Source organism: Bos indicus, chromosome 9, assembly GCF_029378745.1.
Source record: "Bos indicus isolate NIAB-ARS_2022 breed Sahiwal x Tharparkar chromosome 9, NIAB-ARS_B.indTharparkar_mat_pri_1.0, whole genome shotgun sequence".
In the NCBI taxonomy this organism is placed as follows: Eukaryota; Metazoa; Chordata; class Mammalia; order Artiodactyla; family Bovidae; genus Bos; species Bos indicus.
The window spans coordinates 80,833,659-80,850,542 of NC_091768.1; the positions used below are offsets into that span (position 1 = coordinate 80,833,659).

The following is a 16,884-nucleotide window of genomic DNA, read 5'->3' on the forward strand; positions in this document are numbered from 1 at the left end:
AAACCACCCTCCACAGAAAGTGATCAAGCCAATGCCACTGGTTAATTTTTTCTTAATCTTTTTATAATGGTTTCATTATTTGGGTGCTTCTGGGATTGGCATCCCCAGAAATAAATGACTTTTGACTGCAGTTGTGGAAGAACTTTGCTGGTTTATTGTGGTACTAATTCATATGCAGCCTGCCCCCATTTACAGAGCCTCACTCAGAGGTAGAAAATGATATGGCATCAGATTCTACTTGATATTTCATGAACTTAGTGTCTATTTTATTTAAAGGTAATTAAAAATGTGGTTCCAAACTCACATAACTTCTCTTAACTTACTGTTCGCTAGAGTCCCCATCCTAATAACCTTCCTTCCTTTCCCTCTCAGGCTAGAAGATCAGCTTCTTGAAGTCTAAAATGTCAACCTGATGGTGTCACTTCCGGGTTTAAAATCCTTTAAAGGATCCCTAATGTCCACAGCTCCCCTGGTGGCTCAGTTGGTAAAGAGTCTGCCTGCAATGCCAGAGACCCAGGTTCAGTCCCTGGGTGGGGAGGATTCCCTGGAGAAGAAAAATAGCAACCCATAAAGTACTCTTGCCTGGAGAATTCCATGGACAGAGGAGCTTAGTGGGCTACAGTCCATGAGGTTAAAAAGAGTCGGACATGACTGTAGTGACTTAGCATAGCGCAGCACTCACCCCCTGGTAATCGTAAGTCTGTTTTCTACAAATGTCACTCTGTTCTTGATTTGCAGGTAAGTTCATTTGTACCCATTTCTAGATTTCATATGGCATTTGTCTTTGTTTGCCTGACTCCATTCAGTATAACACCTTGGGGTTTGGACCATAGCAATGACTCTGCCGGACGCTGCAGCCGTTTCTCAAATCTTATATTTTAAACCTAAATTTTAACATGTACAGTTTCTTAAATTTCAAATCCAAGGCCTTGGATCATGTGACCGTGGTTGATTGATTTTGCTCAAATGGGAGCCCAGGAAATTGAGGAGATAATACAGAGGTTGAGGGGAGTGAACCCTGTTTAGGTGCTCGGGGAGCCTCTTCAGCCTTGCCAGACTAGTTGTGAATAACTGCTGTTCTTTATCATATCCATGGTTTATTAGGTCAATGAATCATTAGAACAGGCTTTTTCTAATGATCTGCATTTTGAGTTGGATGTTCTTGGAGGCCAGCTCCAGTGCCTGCCTGGCATCTGTCCATGGTGCTCAAGCAACAGGGATGATGTTCTGACAACACCAAAGCCCTCCTAAAGCACACCTCTGCCCAGTCCTGTGGGACTGGTGTGGCCAGGGGCTTAGTGGAAGTGGGTAACAGGGAGGAGAGGAAAACCTGGGCTGTGACAGTGACAGTTTTTCCTACTATAAATAAAACACTAGGCAATACGCCTTTTTAAAGGTAAAAGATTTCTTTTTGTGATCTCTTGACACATTCTGCTCACTCGTAAAAAGAAGAAAGAGTAGTTATGTTCTGGAAAACTGCATGCACTCTATTTCTATTGCTTTGTCACCTACTAGTCTTCTTACAAAGGTGGATTAGAGTGATTAGTGATAATCAGATGGTATTCTTAAGGAGTTTCCCCCAAAAAAGAGAAAATCCTTGAGATTGTCCTACTTGCTTTGGAGCCTCTGAGACCTTTTAGGAACTTTGTCTCAAAAGAGAAGAAAATATTGATTGAGGGCTGACCTGGAGGTTTTGTCTTTATGTTGGGGGGGGTGGTGATGGATCATTGAAAAAGCAAGAGAGTTCCAGAAAAACATCTACTTCTGCTTTATTGACTATGCCAAAGCCTTTGACTGTGTGGATCACAACAAACTGAAAAATTCTTCAAGAGATGGGAATACCAGACCACCTGACCTGCCTCTTGAGAAACCTATATGCAGGTCAGGAAGCAACAGTTAGAACTGGACACGGAACAACAGACTTGCTCCAAATAGGAAAAGGAGTACGTCAAGGCTGTATATTGTCACCCTGCTTATTTAACTTACATGCAGAGTACATCATGTGAAATGCTGGGCTGGATGAAGCACAAGCTGGAATCAAGATTGCTGGGAGAAATATCAATAACTTCAGATATGCAGATGACACCACCCTTATAGCAGAAAGCAAAGAACTAAAGAGCCTCTTGATGAAAGTGAAAGAAGAGAGTGAAAAATTTGGCTTGAAGTTCAACATTCAGAAAACGAAGATCATGGCATCTGGTCCCATCACTTCTTGGCAAATAGATGGGGAAACAGTGGAAACAGTGAGAGACTTTATTTTGGGGGGCTCCAAAATCACTGCAGATGGTGACTGCAGCCATGAAATGAAAGGACACTTACTCCTTTGGAAGAAAACCTTTGACCAACCTAGACAGCATATTAAAAAGCAGAGACATTACTTTGCCAACAAAGGTCCGTCTAGTCAGAGCTGTGGTTTTTCCAGTAGTTATATATGGATATGAGATTCTGACTATAAAGAAAGCTGAGTGCTGAAGAATTGATACTTTTGAACTATGGTATTGGAGAAGACTCTTGAGAGTCCCTTGGACTGCAAGGAGATCCAACCAGTCCATCCTAAAGGAAATCAGTCCTGAATATTCATTGGAAGGACTGATGCTGAAGCTGAAACTCCAATACTTTGGCCACCTGATACAAAGAACCTACTCATTTGAAAAGACCCTGATGCTGGGAACGATTGAAGGCAGGAGGAGGAGAGGACGACAGAGGATGAGATGGTTGGATGGCATCACTGACTTGATGGACATGAGTTTGAGCAAGTTCCAGGAGTTGGTAATGGACAGGGAGGCCTGGCGTTCTGCAGTCCATGGGGTTGCAAAGAGTCAGACATGACTGAGTGACTGGACTGAACTGAACTGGTGGGCTGATAGTTGTTCAGTCATGCCTGACTCTTTGCGATCCCATGGACTGCAGCCCACCAGGCTCCTCCGTCCATGGGGTTTTCACGCAAGGATACTGGAGTGGTTTACCATTTCCTTCTTCATTATATGGTGGGGGAAGGTGAATGTTAATTGCTAGCGAAATATCACAGGAAGGGAAAAAAAGAATTAAACCAACTAGTGTCACCTCTCAGGATCCTCCTTTCTCTTCAGGTAGGTTTTCACATGTTCTTTTTTGATTGGGGTAAGTGAGGATTCCTCAGATAAATCCCAGTTAAGATCCTTTAATCAAGGAAGAATAGACCAAACTAGACTCAAGAGCCAAAACCAACACCAGTGATAACTGGATAGAACAGAAAAACTTCAACCATGAATTTAGAAAGTGGCCTTTCACTCCTGGGGGTGAGTGTTCTGTGATACATACAGCTTTTAATAGTTGAGGGATAAAAATGACATTAATTGCAATCAGATTGGTTGAGAACATGGCAAAAGGATTAGTTCATGCTGAGCTCAAAAGCACTACCCTTATACCCCAAGGAAACCAGATTTGAAAAAGACACATGTACCCCAATGTTCATGGCAGCACTATTTACAATAGCTAGGACATGGAAGCAACCTAGATGTCCATCAGCAGATTTATGGATAAAGAAGTTGTGGTTATATATACACAATGGAATATTACTCAGCTATAAAAAGGAATATATTTGCATCAGTTCTAATAAGGTGGATGAACTTAGAGCCTGTTATACAGTGAAGTAAATCAGAAAGAGAAAGACTTCTGCAATGTATTAATGCATAGTATGTGGAATCTAGAAAGATGATACTGATGATTCTATTTGCAGGGCAGCAAAGGAGACAGACTTTTGAACACAGTGGGGAAAGGAAAGGGTGGGATGATTTGAGAGAGTAGCATTGAAACATATACATGAACATATGTATATGTATGGAGAGCCAGTGGGAATTTGCTGTATGATACAGGGAACCCAAAGCTGGTGCTCTATGACCACCTAGCGGGGTGGGATGGGGAGGGAGGTGGGAAGGAGGTTCAAGAGGGAGGGGACTTATGTAAACTTCTGGCTGATTCATGTTGATGTATGGCAGAAACTGTCACAATACTGTAAAGCAGTTTTCCTCCAATTAAAAATAAAAAATTTAAAAACTCCGCTGCCATTTCTGCGGAAATAAGTTAATGATTACTCCACTGCCCTGTGTGCATGCATTTATCCATTCACTCCTCAGTCATTCATTGAGGACCCACTAAATGTTAGGTAGGTGGTATATGATGCTGACTTTAGAGGAGCTGAAATTCAAGTAGCAGAAGTGGGTTAGGGAATGGTCACAGAAAAGGCAATGGAGTAGAACATGTAGAAGGTGGCACCCCAGATTATAGGCTTTGTCTTCAGATGGAATTCCGTGAGGACTTTATTCCGTGCAAGAGTTTTTTAAAATAGAATTTCGTATTTTCTTTTCATCATTGCATGTCTGCATCCGGGCACACGTTATGCATTCTATGTTGTTGGAAAGAGAAAAATTCTCATGATTTACTTGGATACTTTTGCATGGGGTTTTGCATTTGGCTTTATTTTATAAAATAATGGCAGGGAAAATAGGCAGGAAATAGACATATCCATCCACAGGACGATTCTGATTGGAAGCTAAGCCTATGTGTGAGAAACAAAGTGTCTCCCATAAGTTCCCAGAATGATGACCAGGAGCTTTTTTTTTTTTTCTGCCAAATGCCTCCCCAGACTCTCCATCTTCCTTCCTTCCTCCCCTGATACATTTTTCTTTTCTTGAACCAATAAGTACCCCCCAAACTGTCAAGTTTACCTGGCCAGGATATTTTGGTGTGTTTGACCCTGGCAAGCCTCTGTGGGCCCTACAGGCTGTACCAGCTCCCTCCCTATGGCTGGTGTCCCTCCCGGTGACCTTCGTGGCCATCTGGGCCGGGACCACGTCTGCCCGTTCAGCCCAGCAGGGCAGGACCTTGGCCGTGAGTTTGCAGATGCTCCACGAGGACTCCGCTTCCGTGACTCACGCCATCTGTTGGTAATTTGTCGTTATTCTGGAGTCAGGGGTTTTCAAAGACTTCCATCCCTGGAGTCCCTCCACGGGGTGCAGTCGCTGTCCGACTGCAGTTTTCTGACACCAGCTTCCCATCCGGTCTCGGGCCAGACCCCAGTGCTGAGTCAAGCTGCCATGAGCGTAATGATCGTGTTCTTTGCACTTTCGAGAGCCTCACACCAAGTTCCTCACCCCCTCTTGGGTGAGTTACGCTTTTTGTGGGACTTGTTTGAAGTTCGTCCAAGCTGGCAGCCATGGGGTTCCATTTCTACAAGCTCCAGCAACAGTAGGCTGCAGCCCTTTGTGTCACCAGGCCATCTGCTTAGCTTTCTCCCTCTTCAAACTGTAAATAAAATGAGGTACCTACACCAAAAAAAGCACGCCCTCATTATAACCCATTTGCATCAAGTCAACCCGAATGGCGCTGCTTTGTCTGTACTAAACTATATTGCTTTGTCACACCTCTTTAAGCAATGTTATTTTCACCAAAAGCATAGACAATAATAATAGTGAATATGTATTAATGTTTTTCTACATTCCAGGCACCATGCTACATCTTTCATGTTCACATGATTCCATTTTATCCTCAGGAAAAAACAAAAACATGATAGAGATACTGTTCCTATTTCTGCTTCTGCCTGTAAGGAAGTTGAGGCTCAGACAGGTGATGTAACTTGTCCATGACTGTTCTGCTAGTTAGTGACCATGCTGAAATCTAAACCCCACCCACTAGCTCCTGAGTGCAAGAGTTTAACTTTTTGTGTGTACCGCCCCGTTCTTGATTTTAAGTATCTAATGCTTTGAATTTCAGTGCCTTTGACTAGTTAACCCCTCACTCTGTTTTTATGTTATTTATTTATTTTCGGCTGTGCTGGGTCTTCATTGCCCTGCATGACCTTCTCATTGCAGTGGCTTCTCTTGTGGAGTACGGGCTCTAGAGCACACAGACTTCAGTAGTTGGGGCACCTGGGTTCAGTAGCTGCAGTTCCCAGGCTCTAGGGCACAGGCTGAGTAGTTGTAGTGCATTCATTGGCTTAGTTGCTCCAGGACACGTGGAATCTTCCCAGACCAGGGATCAAACTCATGCCCCCTGCATTGGCAGGTGGATTTTTTACTACTGAACCGCCAGGGAGGTCTTGCCTCATTCCTTAAAGATGGCATCACATTCATTAGCAATTTCATTCATCTACTCAAATGTTTTATTGAGCATCTACTGTGTGCCATGCACCATCCTGGGTCCTGAGGGGCCAATTATGGAAAAGTCATCTCATGGAGCTTATGATATACTTGCGGCTGCATTTATTTATTTAACAAACCTTTGGTGTATAGTCACTATGCTAGAGACTGGGCCTATAAAATCAAAAATGATACGATCCCTCAACGTATTTCACTCAGAGTTATTTCCCATATAGCAGAACTCTCAGGGAGTTACAATTCCAGGATTAGGAATCAGAAGAACTAGGTTCTGGCACTCAGTCAATATATGTTCTGGAAAAATCTTTGAACTTCTCCCTCCCTTGATTCCTTCATCTATTAAAGAGAGACAAGGTAAAGTTACCTTCAGCTCTGGGAAAAGAATTTCTCCTCTGACTGAACTTAGCTTTGCAGGAAAGCTAGGGTTTAGAATGGTGGGGAAAGAGAAAAGGGGTAAGTCTAGATTCATGAGAAAAGCAGGAAAAAACGTCAAGAAGTGAATTAATCAGAAAACTTTTCACTTCAAGTATTTACAAACAAATTCCTCATGACAATCTTATGAGGTAGGTTCTGCTATCCTTCCTATTTCATAAATGAGGAAACTAAAGCACAGATCATTTAAGCAATATCTCAAAGTCACACAGCCAGGTTTTTATTCCCGTCAGTGAATCTCTTCATCTAGTGTAAAAAGGAAAGTGTCGTTAGTCACTCACTAGTCATGTTTGGAGAAGGCAATGGCACCCTACTCCAGTACTCTTCTTGCCTGGAAAATCGCATGGACAAAGAAGCCTGGTAGGCTGCAGTCTATGGGGTTGCTAAGAGTCGGACACGACTGAGCGACTTCACTTTCACTTTTCACTTTCATGCATTGGAGAAGGAAATGGCAACCCACTCTAGTGTTCTTGCCTGGAGAATCCCAGGGACAGGGGAGCCTGGTCGGCTGCAGTCCATGGGGTTGCTAAGAGTTGGACACAACTGAAGTTACTTAACAGCAGTAGCAGCAGCAGTCATGTTCGACTCTTTGTGACTGCATGGACTGTAGCCCTCCAGGTTCTTCTTTGTGACTGCATGGACTGTAGCCCTCCAGGTTCTTCTCTAGGGCATCTTCCCAACCCAGGGCTCGAACCTGAATTTCCTGCATTGGCAGACAGATTCTTTATCACTGAGGCACCAGGGAAGCCCAAGAAGGAAAGTAGATGGAAGAGTTTAGAACAAGTGGGTGTAATGGCAGTGTGAGAAGAAGTGAGCCTCAGTCCAGAAGAAACAAGGCTTTTTGCCATGAGAAAGCAGCCATGTCTCAGAAATAACAAAAAGGGATTCTAGTCACTGGAAGGGAAAACAAATTTTTGTCTGAGTGGCAGGTTTGGGATGTAATATGAGAAAGTAGCACCAAAATCCTGTGTATATCGTAACCAAACTCACATCAAAGATATGGTGACACGTCTGTAGCAATAACAATACTAAGAAAATGGCTATGCTGTTTTGGTTTTTCTTTTTGTTTTTAAATTAAATTTTTTTGGAGTAGAGTTCCTTTGCAGTGCTGTGTTAGTCTCAACTGTACAACAAAATGAATCAGCTATACATATACATACATCCCTCCCTCTGGACTTCCTTCCCATTTGTGTCACCACGGTGCATTACGTAGAGTTTTCTGTGCTATATATTTTTCTTATATTATCTATTTTATACATAGTATCAGTAGTGTATGTATGTCACTGATATTCCAATTCCAAACACCCGATTCCTCCCACCCCCCTTTCCCCTTTATTATCCATATATTTGTTCTCTATGTCTCTGTCTCCGTTTCTGCTTTGCAAATAAGATCATATATTTTCTAGATTCCACATATGTGTTAGCTATTTAGAATCTCCACTATATGGCAAGTTATGTATGTAACTTTGTTTAATTTTGCAATCTTATGAGAAAAACAGTATTATGCCCATTTTTTCAAATGCCAAAGTTGATAAAGGGAAAAAGAGATGCAATCACGTGCTGTTAATCTCACAGATACTGACTGGTACAGTCAGAATTTCTATCTGGTTTTATATTGACTCCAAACCATAGGTCGCTGTTACTCAGCCACACCACCAGATTGAGTAACGCCCCGCCCCCCATTCCATGGGCGGATGGAACAGAGGACTCCTAGCACTGTGTGCCCAGTCATCATGTGTCCAAGTCTCAGAAGATAAATCTAAACCAGTTGCTTGCTTGTTTGTTTTCAATTGGAAAAATCCATGAAAGATAAGCATAGGCCCCCATTAACTGGAGACAGAACACTTCTATTTCCTAGAAGTGGAACATCTTAGCCTCTAGCAAGAGGACTATCCCACATGATGACTGAGAATTTGTGCCCCCAACAACCTCATGGAAACTTCAAGGGGATCTGTCTCCTATCCCTACACAGAGTTGTGTGTGGTCTGTGGAAGGTGAAGTGTTACTGAGCCTGACTCCAATCTGATGCCCTGGATGGGTGACCCACTGGAGGTCTGGGGTTCTGCCAAGGTTATTTCCATTCTAGATCTACATAGAGTTTGTTGGCAGATAGAGTTGGTCCCTGAGACCAGACTAGTGGGTGTTTTCATTACCCCATGGGGCTTGTATAAATTTATTCTCTTCCGTTTACAGAAATCTTCATTCCAGCTTCTTTTCAGTCTTTGTGATAAACAATCAGTTGATTGTGTGGGAACATTCACAGTCACATACATAGATGCTAAAGCCTTACTGAGTGCAGAACTGGAATTCTAGCTTGGACACCCATGGTTTATCTAAGGCAATGCAAGAAGGTAATAAAAGCCAAATCATTCCAGAATGGGTCATCAGGAGTGATGTTCTCGGAATGCTAAGTGAAATTGTGCAAACAGCACTGATAGGCATTTCAAAAAGAAAGTAAGAAAGTCATGCACTTTTGGAATTGACAGGGTGCATCCCAATAATTATATACTTGCTTGGTGCCTTAGTCTTCTCTCTCTTTGAATGACCTCCCAGTTATAAATAAGCAGATAAAGTATCCTAGATTCCAAAATGCCAGGAATCTTTTGACCAGGTGAGGTCTCATCTTTCAAGGTATCTGATGTTAAGTCACCCCAGATCAACCTGTACATTTTACTTGATGACATAGGTATTATTAAAGTACTGATGCAGGACAGTGGAGGAAGGAGACTTCCTATAGCTTGTTTAAGAAGGGAAGTAATTTTCTTATTTCCACCTGGCTATGGTTCAGAAGTATTAGCTCAGTTGGTAAAGAATCCGCCTGCAATGCAGGAGACCCCGGATCGATTCCTGGGTTGGGAAGATCCACTGCAGAAGGGATAGGCTACCCACTCTAGTATTCTTGGGCTTCCCTTGTGGCTCAGTTGGTAAAGAATCTGCCTGCAATGTGGGAGACCTGGGTTCGATCCCTGGGTTGGGAAGATCCCCTGGAGAAGGGAAAGGCTACCCACTCCAGTGTTCTGGCCTGGAGAATTCAGTGGACTGTATAGTCTATGAGGTCGCAAAGAGTTGGACACGACAGAACGACTTTCACTTTCACTTTCAGTGCCATACTATCACTGAGGGTGAAGTAGGAAGAGAAATCCCTTGTGGAAGGTGTGGGGGCAGGAAAGAGTCAATAAATGGAGATTTTCTGGAGAGAGTTGAGGTTAAGAGAGGGATAAACAAGTATTTGTAATCTGTTCTTGCCAGGCTTCTCTGTGACTAGATATCTACTGAGTTTGAACCAGAAAGCATTCTCCATCCACGCCACAGACATTATCGCGCTCACACCTCTATGGGAAAGCTCTTAGCTCTCCCCTCCTGCTCTCAGCACAGACATAGCTAATCAATCATAGCACTCTCCCTGCCGAGCCAGGATTTGGCATCAAAATCCTCCACACCCCAGTGCTCCAGGCAGATCCTCTCGTGTGCCATGACAGCTGGCACTTGAAAGCTGTTTACTTTCTCAGTCAGCTTCCCCGGTAGCTCAGCAGTAAAGACTCTGCCTGCAGTGCAAGAGACGCAAGGGACATGGGTTCTGTCCCTAGGTCAAGAAGATCTCCTGGAGAGATGGCAACCCACTCCAGTATTCTCATCAGGAAAATCCCATGGACAGAGAAACCTGGTGGGCTATAGTCCATAGGGTCATAAAGAGTTGGACAAGACTGAGCAACTCAGCACACACACAGTGGTGATGCAAACATGAATAAAACGTGGCAACTGACCTCAGACAGCTCACAGGCTGTTAAGGGAAACAGATCTGGCAACAGGGACTTACAGTATTTTGAGATGAAATGATAGAATTATATTTCAGTGGTGCGGCAACACGGAAGGAGGGGTAACTGTCTTAACTAAAGGAGTGTTTCCCTGAGGAAAGGAACATGAGTCAGACTGAAAGGAGGAGAGACTTCAGTTCCCAGGAAACGGGATGGGCATGGGGGCTCTGAACAGCTTCATCTGTGACGGTGCTTTCTCAGCCTTGGGTCCGAGTTGGGGAATGGCAAGGCTGTGGGAGTGGGGGCAGCCACAGGTCAGGAGCTGTCCCTCCTCAATTGCCAAATAAGATGTCGGAGGACTTTCTTGCAGAAAAATTCCCAGTTTGCAGCATGTGGCCCCCTTGGGGACCATAGAATTATTACAAGGGCTCCATGAATTCACAGCAGACTGAATAGCCTGCGTTAGCAGTAAGTGCGTCATGTGAGTATGTACTCATAACGTCACTGCTAAGAAAGCACCATATACTACAGGCAGAAGACACAGGGAAAGAAGGCTCTCACCCTCAAGAGTTTAGTCTGAAGTCCGCAAACCGAACTCTGTGCACCTAAGGGGTTCTGACTTGGAGAATCAGTTTAATTGTGAAAATGCACTACCTGTGCAAGCTGGGAAATATGAAGAGCTTGGGAGTCCTGGACATCTACTCAAGTGCTTTTATGGTATTTTACATGATCAGATTAATTCTGTGTTTTTTTTTTTTTTTGACAAATACATAAATTTACTTTGGGTTCACAAGCTCATAGCATGTGTTCCCACTAAAGCCTTTTCTTAAACTTAGGTTCATTCTCCGAGAAGTAATTATATTTAAATAAATACTATAGAGGAAATATGCTCAGCCATTAATCTGCCAAATAGTTCAACCTTGAAAGAAGACACAGTCTGTAACATTGTTATGACTAAATTAGCAGCGTTAAGGATCAGCAAGCATTATCAATTTAGTTGGGGTTCACACCTCTCAAAATCCAGTTAATGAACAAAGCTTTCAGTTTATTTGTCAAAATATCGAATAGCCAGCCCTCATTACCCAAGTTAATGTTATAATAATCTCCTGCATTTGTAAAGGACAGTTGGCAAAGGACTTTTCTCTGATGTACGTTATATCATTTGAAGCTGACAGTACCATTCAAGGCGGATGGAAAGGTATTAAGCATATTTTAGTAGCAGCAGTATAAGTATTGCCATTATCCTAGGTCTGTATTTTTTACCAAATACTTATATAAACAGAATGAAACAGAGGATTGAATAATTATCTTCAGTGAGAACTTGGGGACAGTTAGGTATATTGGTCCTTTCCCACCCCATACCAGTTAAATCATAGGAGGGTTACCCTGGGTTTTTAAGAACTCTTTAACACTTGTCAAGGTGAGTAGGCACCCAAAAGATGAACCAAGTGAACCTAATAAAAAATTGGGTCCCATGGCAACCTGGCAACACGCAATTTGAGGAATTATCCCAATTTGAAACATTGCTATTAATAGCACATTTTCATAAGCACAGAGTGTACCCTGGAAAGCAAGAAAAACAAAGTCAAATTTTTAAGAAACTGAAGAAAAAGGAAATTGAAATGAACAAGACTGGAAAGGAGAAAGAGGCGGGGTTCTAGTTGCCAAGGAGAGGTGAAATGATGACTGTATCATCCGTATGACCCACGAAAGGAGAGAAGCTGCTGCAGGGTTTGTTGTCAGTTCTTTTTCTAGACAACATTGGATATATGCAGCAGCAAAGTGTACTGAATGGCACCTAGTCATACAAAAGTAGTAAAAAACAAAAAAGGAGTGGGAAAGAAAAACACAGCTTCCAGAGATTTTAAGTGTGTAGAATTTCATAGTGATTAGATTTTCCCCCTGAGGGTTCTACGCTAAATTTATTGCTTCTTTCATTTTATTGATACTGTAATAGAATTTGATACATTCAGAAACTTCAAATGTTTGTTCATTTCATATGACAGTACAGAATCCAATCAAGAATAGAGATTGCCCCTCCCAGAGCTACAAATATACAAAATGATAATTGCTTGGAAAAGAAATAACAAGTTTGGGATGAGGGCGCTATTCTCTGCTGCTGCTGCTGCTGCTGCTGCTGCTGCTGCTAAGTCACTGCAGTCGTATCCGACTCTGTGCAACCCCATAGACGGCAGCCTACCAGGCTCCTCTGTCCATAGGATTTTCCAGGCAAGAGTACTGGAGTGGGATGCCATTGCCTTCTCCGGTGCTATTCTCTGCTATTGGCCAATGAAGCAATTTCAAAAGTGTGGCTCTTCCAGATTTTTCCTGCAGAACTATTTGTGTGTTTCTATGCAGGAAGGACAAACTGTGAAACTTGATGGCTTTGGGTCCACTTATTGATCAGTCTGCTTGGGGACTTGCAAACATCATCTGTAATCCTAGCAATGCAGTCCGTGAAAACCCTCAACAGAGGTGTCTTATGGGGCAGTTTAGCCTATCAACCAGTAGGGTAGACTTTCATGAAATCTGGGTCTGTCCTCAAGGCAGAAAGGTCTGGGTTTAAGTCCTGGCTTCAGCTCACTGAATTAACTTAGGTAAGTGTCATTCAGTTTCCTCATAGAGTTAGTTGGGAAATAAATGAGATGATCCATCTGAGCCATTCAACACAGAAACGGGCACATAATACACGCTCATTTTTAAAGTGATTTGTAAATGTGTGTAAAGTGTATAAAATAATAGCCAGCATTTACAGAGCAACTTATCCATGGTAAAGAATCCACCTGCCAATGCAGGAGACCTGGGTTAAATCCCTGGGTTTGGAAGATCCCCTGGAAAAGGAAATAGCAATCCACTCCAGTAGTCTTGCCTGGAAAATCCCCATGGACAGAGGAACTTGGCAGGCTACAGTCCATAGGGTGGCAAGAGTCAAACATGACTTAGCAACTAACACTTTCACTTACTTACACTTTCGTGTATTGTCCTACATGTTTGGCATGTCAAAACTGATGCTATATGAGGGAATGCAGGAGTTTCAACTCATGTGAGAGTTAGCCAGTTACAAGATTACACCAGACTAGCCTCACTACTGGCACCAATTGCAAGTTCAGGGGTTCTCAAAACCATCCTCAGGTTCAAAAATCCACTAGAAGGACTCACAGAACTCACTGAATGATGCTGTGCTCATCCTTATGATTTATCACAGGAAAAGGATAGGGATAAAAATCAGCCACAGGAATAGGTATGGAATGGAGACCAGGACAGATCCACAGGTGGTTTCCAGTAGAACAGCATTCATTCCTCCTGGTGAGGGTGTGTGACCCTGTGCACGATGGACAGCCAGCCAGGGAAGTTCCCCGGAGCCTTCGGTGTCCAGAGTTTTACTGGGGCTCAAATCACATGCTGCCTGCATGGTTGACCTTCAGTCTCTAGTCCTTCCCAGGGACACAATTGCTACCATGTGAGCCAAAGCCATCATCATAAAATCACATTCTTAGATTGGTTGGTGGCCAAAGCTCCCAGGCAAAGACACTCCCCCAGAGGTAGGATATTCCAGGAGTCTAGAGAGCACCTCTTAGTAGCTGAGAGCAAAGACCAGACCTCTCTTTGGGTAGACTAATTCTTCATTGTGAATATTTCCATCTATAGATGAAGAAACTGAAATGGAGGGAGGTTTGGAAACTTGAGCCAGGATTCAAATCCAGGCAGTCTCTCCCTGAAATCTGTAAACATTACCCCTCACTGCCTGCTGCTGTGTTCACTGACTACTGAGATCAGACTGCTGATAGATGGTAGGATTTAAATTTGTACTTAGGTGGGTCTGATTCAAAAGTTCTTGGTCTCACCATGTCCCTTTGACTTTTCCTTACAAAAACATGAGAACCCCACTGACCTAAAAGACTCTTCTTTGGCTTCTTATACCCCTGAAAGCAAGTGAAGTTGCTAGCACCCCTCCCTGGGTTCTTTGTCTGGCACGTACAACTGTGCTTGGCTCAGGGGAAAGTGCACCTTCGTGGTTTCCTGGGACGCTCTTATGACTAGTAAGAGTCAACGGAGTTTTTATGAGCCCTAAAAATAATATAATCTATGAAGCTAATAATGCTGTGTTATTTCTACAGGGAAAAAATGTGCTGCCAGTGGTGGTGGTTTAGTCCCTTAGTCGTGTCTCATTCTTTGCGACCCCATGTACTGTAGCTCACCAGGTTCCTCTGTCCATAGCATTTCCCAGGCAAGAATACTGGAATGGGTAGCAATTTCCTTCTTCAGGGGATCTCCCCGACCCAGGGATCAAACGTGAGTCTCGTGCATGGCAGGAGATTCTTTACCAACTGACCCATGTATGCATGTAAGTAGGGAAGGTGTTTTAGTCATATGCTATGAGTGTCTTCATGAAAGCTGTGCTAGAGCCACCTGTTTGCATATAATGCATCACAGTGGCACATGTAAGAGCATGCTTCCTCTTGTATTCTTCAGGTCACAGTTTGATGTCTCTCAGTTCAGTTCAGTTCAGTCGCTTAGCTGTGTCCGATTCTTTGCGACCCCATGAATCACAGCATGCCAGGCCTCCCTGTCCATCACCAACTCCCAGAGTTCACCCAAACTCATGTCCATTGAGTCCATGATGCCATCCAGCCATCTCATCCTCTATCGTCTCCTTCTCCTCCTCCCCGCAATCCTTCTCAGCATCAGAGTCTTTTCCAATGAGTCAACTCTTTCTTTGCATGAGGTAGCCAAAGTACTGGAGTTTCAGCTTTAGCATCAGTCCTTCCAATGAACACCCAGGACTGATATCCTTTAGAATGGACTGGTTGGATCTCCTTGCAGTCCAAGGATTCTCAAGAGTCTTCTCCAGCACCACAGTTCAAAAGCTTCAATTCTTCGGTGCTCAGCTTTCTTCACAGTCCAACTCTCACATCCATACATGACCACTGGAAAAACCATAGCCTTGACTAGATGGACCTTTGTTGGCAAAATAATGTCTCTCCTTTTGAATATGCTATCTAGGTTGGTCATAACTTTCCTTCCAAGGAGTAAGCATTTTTTAATTTCATGGCTGCAATCACCATCTGCAGTGATTTTAGAGCCCCAAAAAATAAAGTCTGACACTGTTTCCACTGTTTCCCCATCTGCTGCCATGAAGTGATGGGACCAGATGCCATGATCTTAGTCTCTAGCGCTCTGAAATTTAGGATGTAGTTACACATACCAGGCTAAAGCTTGTTCCTCTCAACCCTATCTCAGTTGCTTGTCAGACCTGGAGGGTTTTGAAGGGAGCAGTGGGAGGACAACCATACTCCATCACCCTCAGAGAAGAGCTTTCCTGAGTAACCACTGTAAACAAAGGGATCACTGATGAAAACCAAAGGGGCGGGCCTCTCCTGCCCACAGATATCAACCGTGCTGATGTGCATGGCCCGCTCATCACCAGGCTAGGGGTCAAGCTATATGAGTTCAGTCGATTGAACTTGAATCAAGGCAAAAAGTACATGTAACCCACCCCCACTTCCTACAGCTCTCATCAGTTAGTTGAATTCCTCATTAATTTGAGTCTCCCAGGGTAAGACATCAACAACAGTATGTATTTAAAGTTCCAGGACCTCCCTGGTGGCTCAGTAATAAAGAATCCACTTGCCAGTGCAGGGGACATGGGTTTGATCCCTGTGCTCTAGAGCCCAGGAGCCACAATTACTGAACCCATGCTCCCTAGAGCCAGTGCTCTGCAACAGGAGAAGCCCCTGCAGTGAGGAGCCCTCACACCGCAACTAGAGAGTAGCCCCTGCTCGCCACAACTAAAGAAAAGCCCGCACAGCAATGAAAGCAGTGAAGACCCAGCACAGCCAAAAATAAATAAACAAATTTAAAATAAAATATTTAAAGTTCCACAGAGATTCTTAGGCTCAACAAATGTCAAGAGCATAATAGAGCTAAAAGGATGCCACCATTGAAAAATTTGCAAAATATGTGAAACAGGACAATCTATCATCTAATATTCATTTTCAGCATCTAAAGCAGGTTCATTCTTTAAAGGGAAGGGAAATGATCAATCCCCACTTAATTTAATTTTGGTTTGTAAGAGAGGCTGTTAATGTTAATTGAAAGTTAAGCACTTAATTATATAGTAATGCATATTTTTAAAATTAGGGCAAGTGTACCACAAAGTAATTTAATTGTCATTTACAAATACACTGCCGTTTTTAAAGTGTTTTCATACTGGATGTTAATGCCTACAACTGAATGAAAGCCTGAAGCCACTGCTAGGCATGAAAATGTCCTTGACTCATGTCTCTTCTTGGGGACAAGGGTTGGTTTGCAGCTATTTCCTCAGTGCACTGTCAGTATGACACTGGTGGAATAATTAGTTATTAAGTATTTGTTGACACCAGTGGGACACACAGGCTGGGTTTCAAGTTCTTTTGCTGAAGTTCACATAGATGTAGTAGGAGGCTACATGGAGAAGTGAGGGAAGACATAAAACCAGGTGGGCAGCCTCACAGAGAAGCGAATATAGGTCACTGTTAAGGCCAGGATTGGACAGTAGCTCCTTCATCTGCAGGTGGTTCTAG

At 43.2% G+C, this 16,884-nt stretch overlaps 1 protein-coding gene across 2 annotated transcripts in view; it reads left to right on the forward strand.

Annotated features, from left to right (window-relative positions):
* AIG1 (androgen induced 1) overlaps positions 1-16,884 on the forward strand; it is a 272,202-nt gene that overhangs the window by 175,175 nt on the left and 80,143 nt on the right. The gene's annotated exons all lie outside the window — the stretch shown is intronic.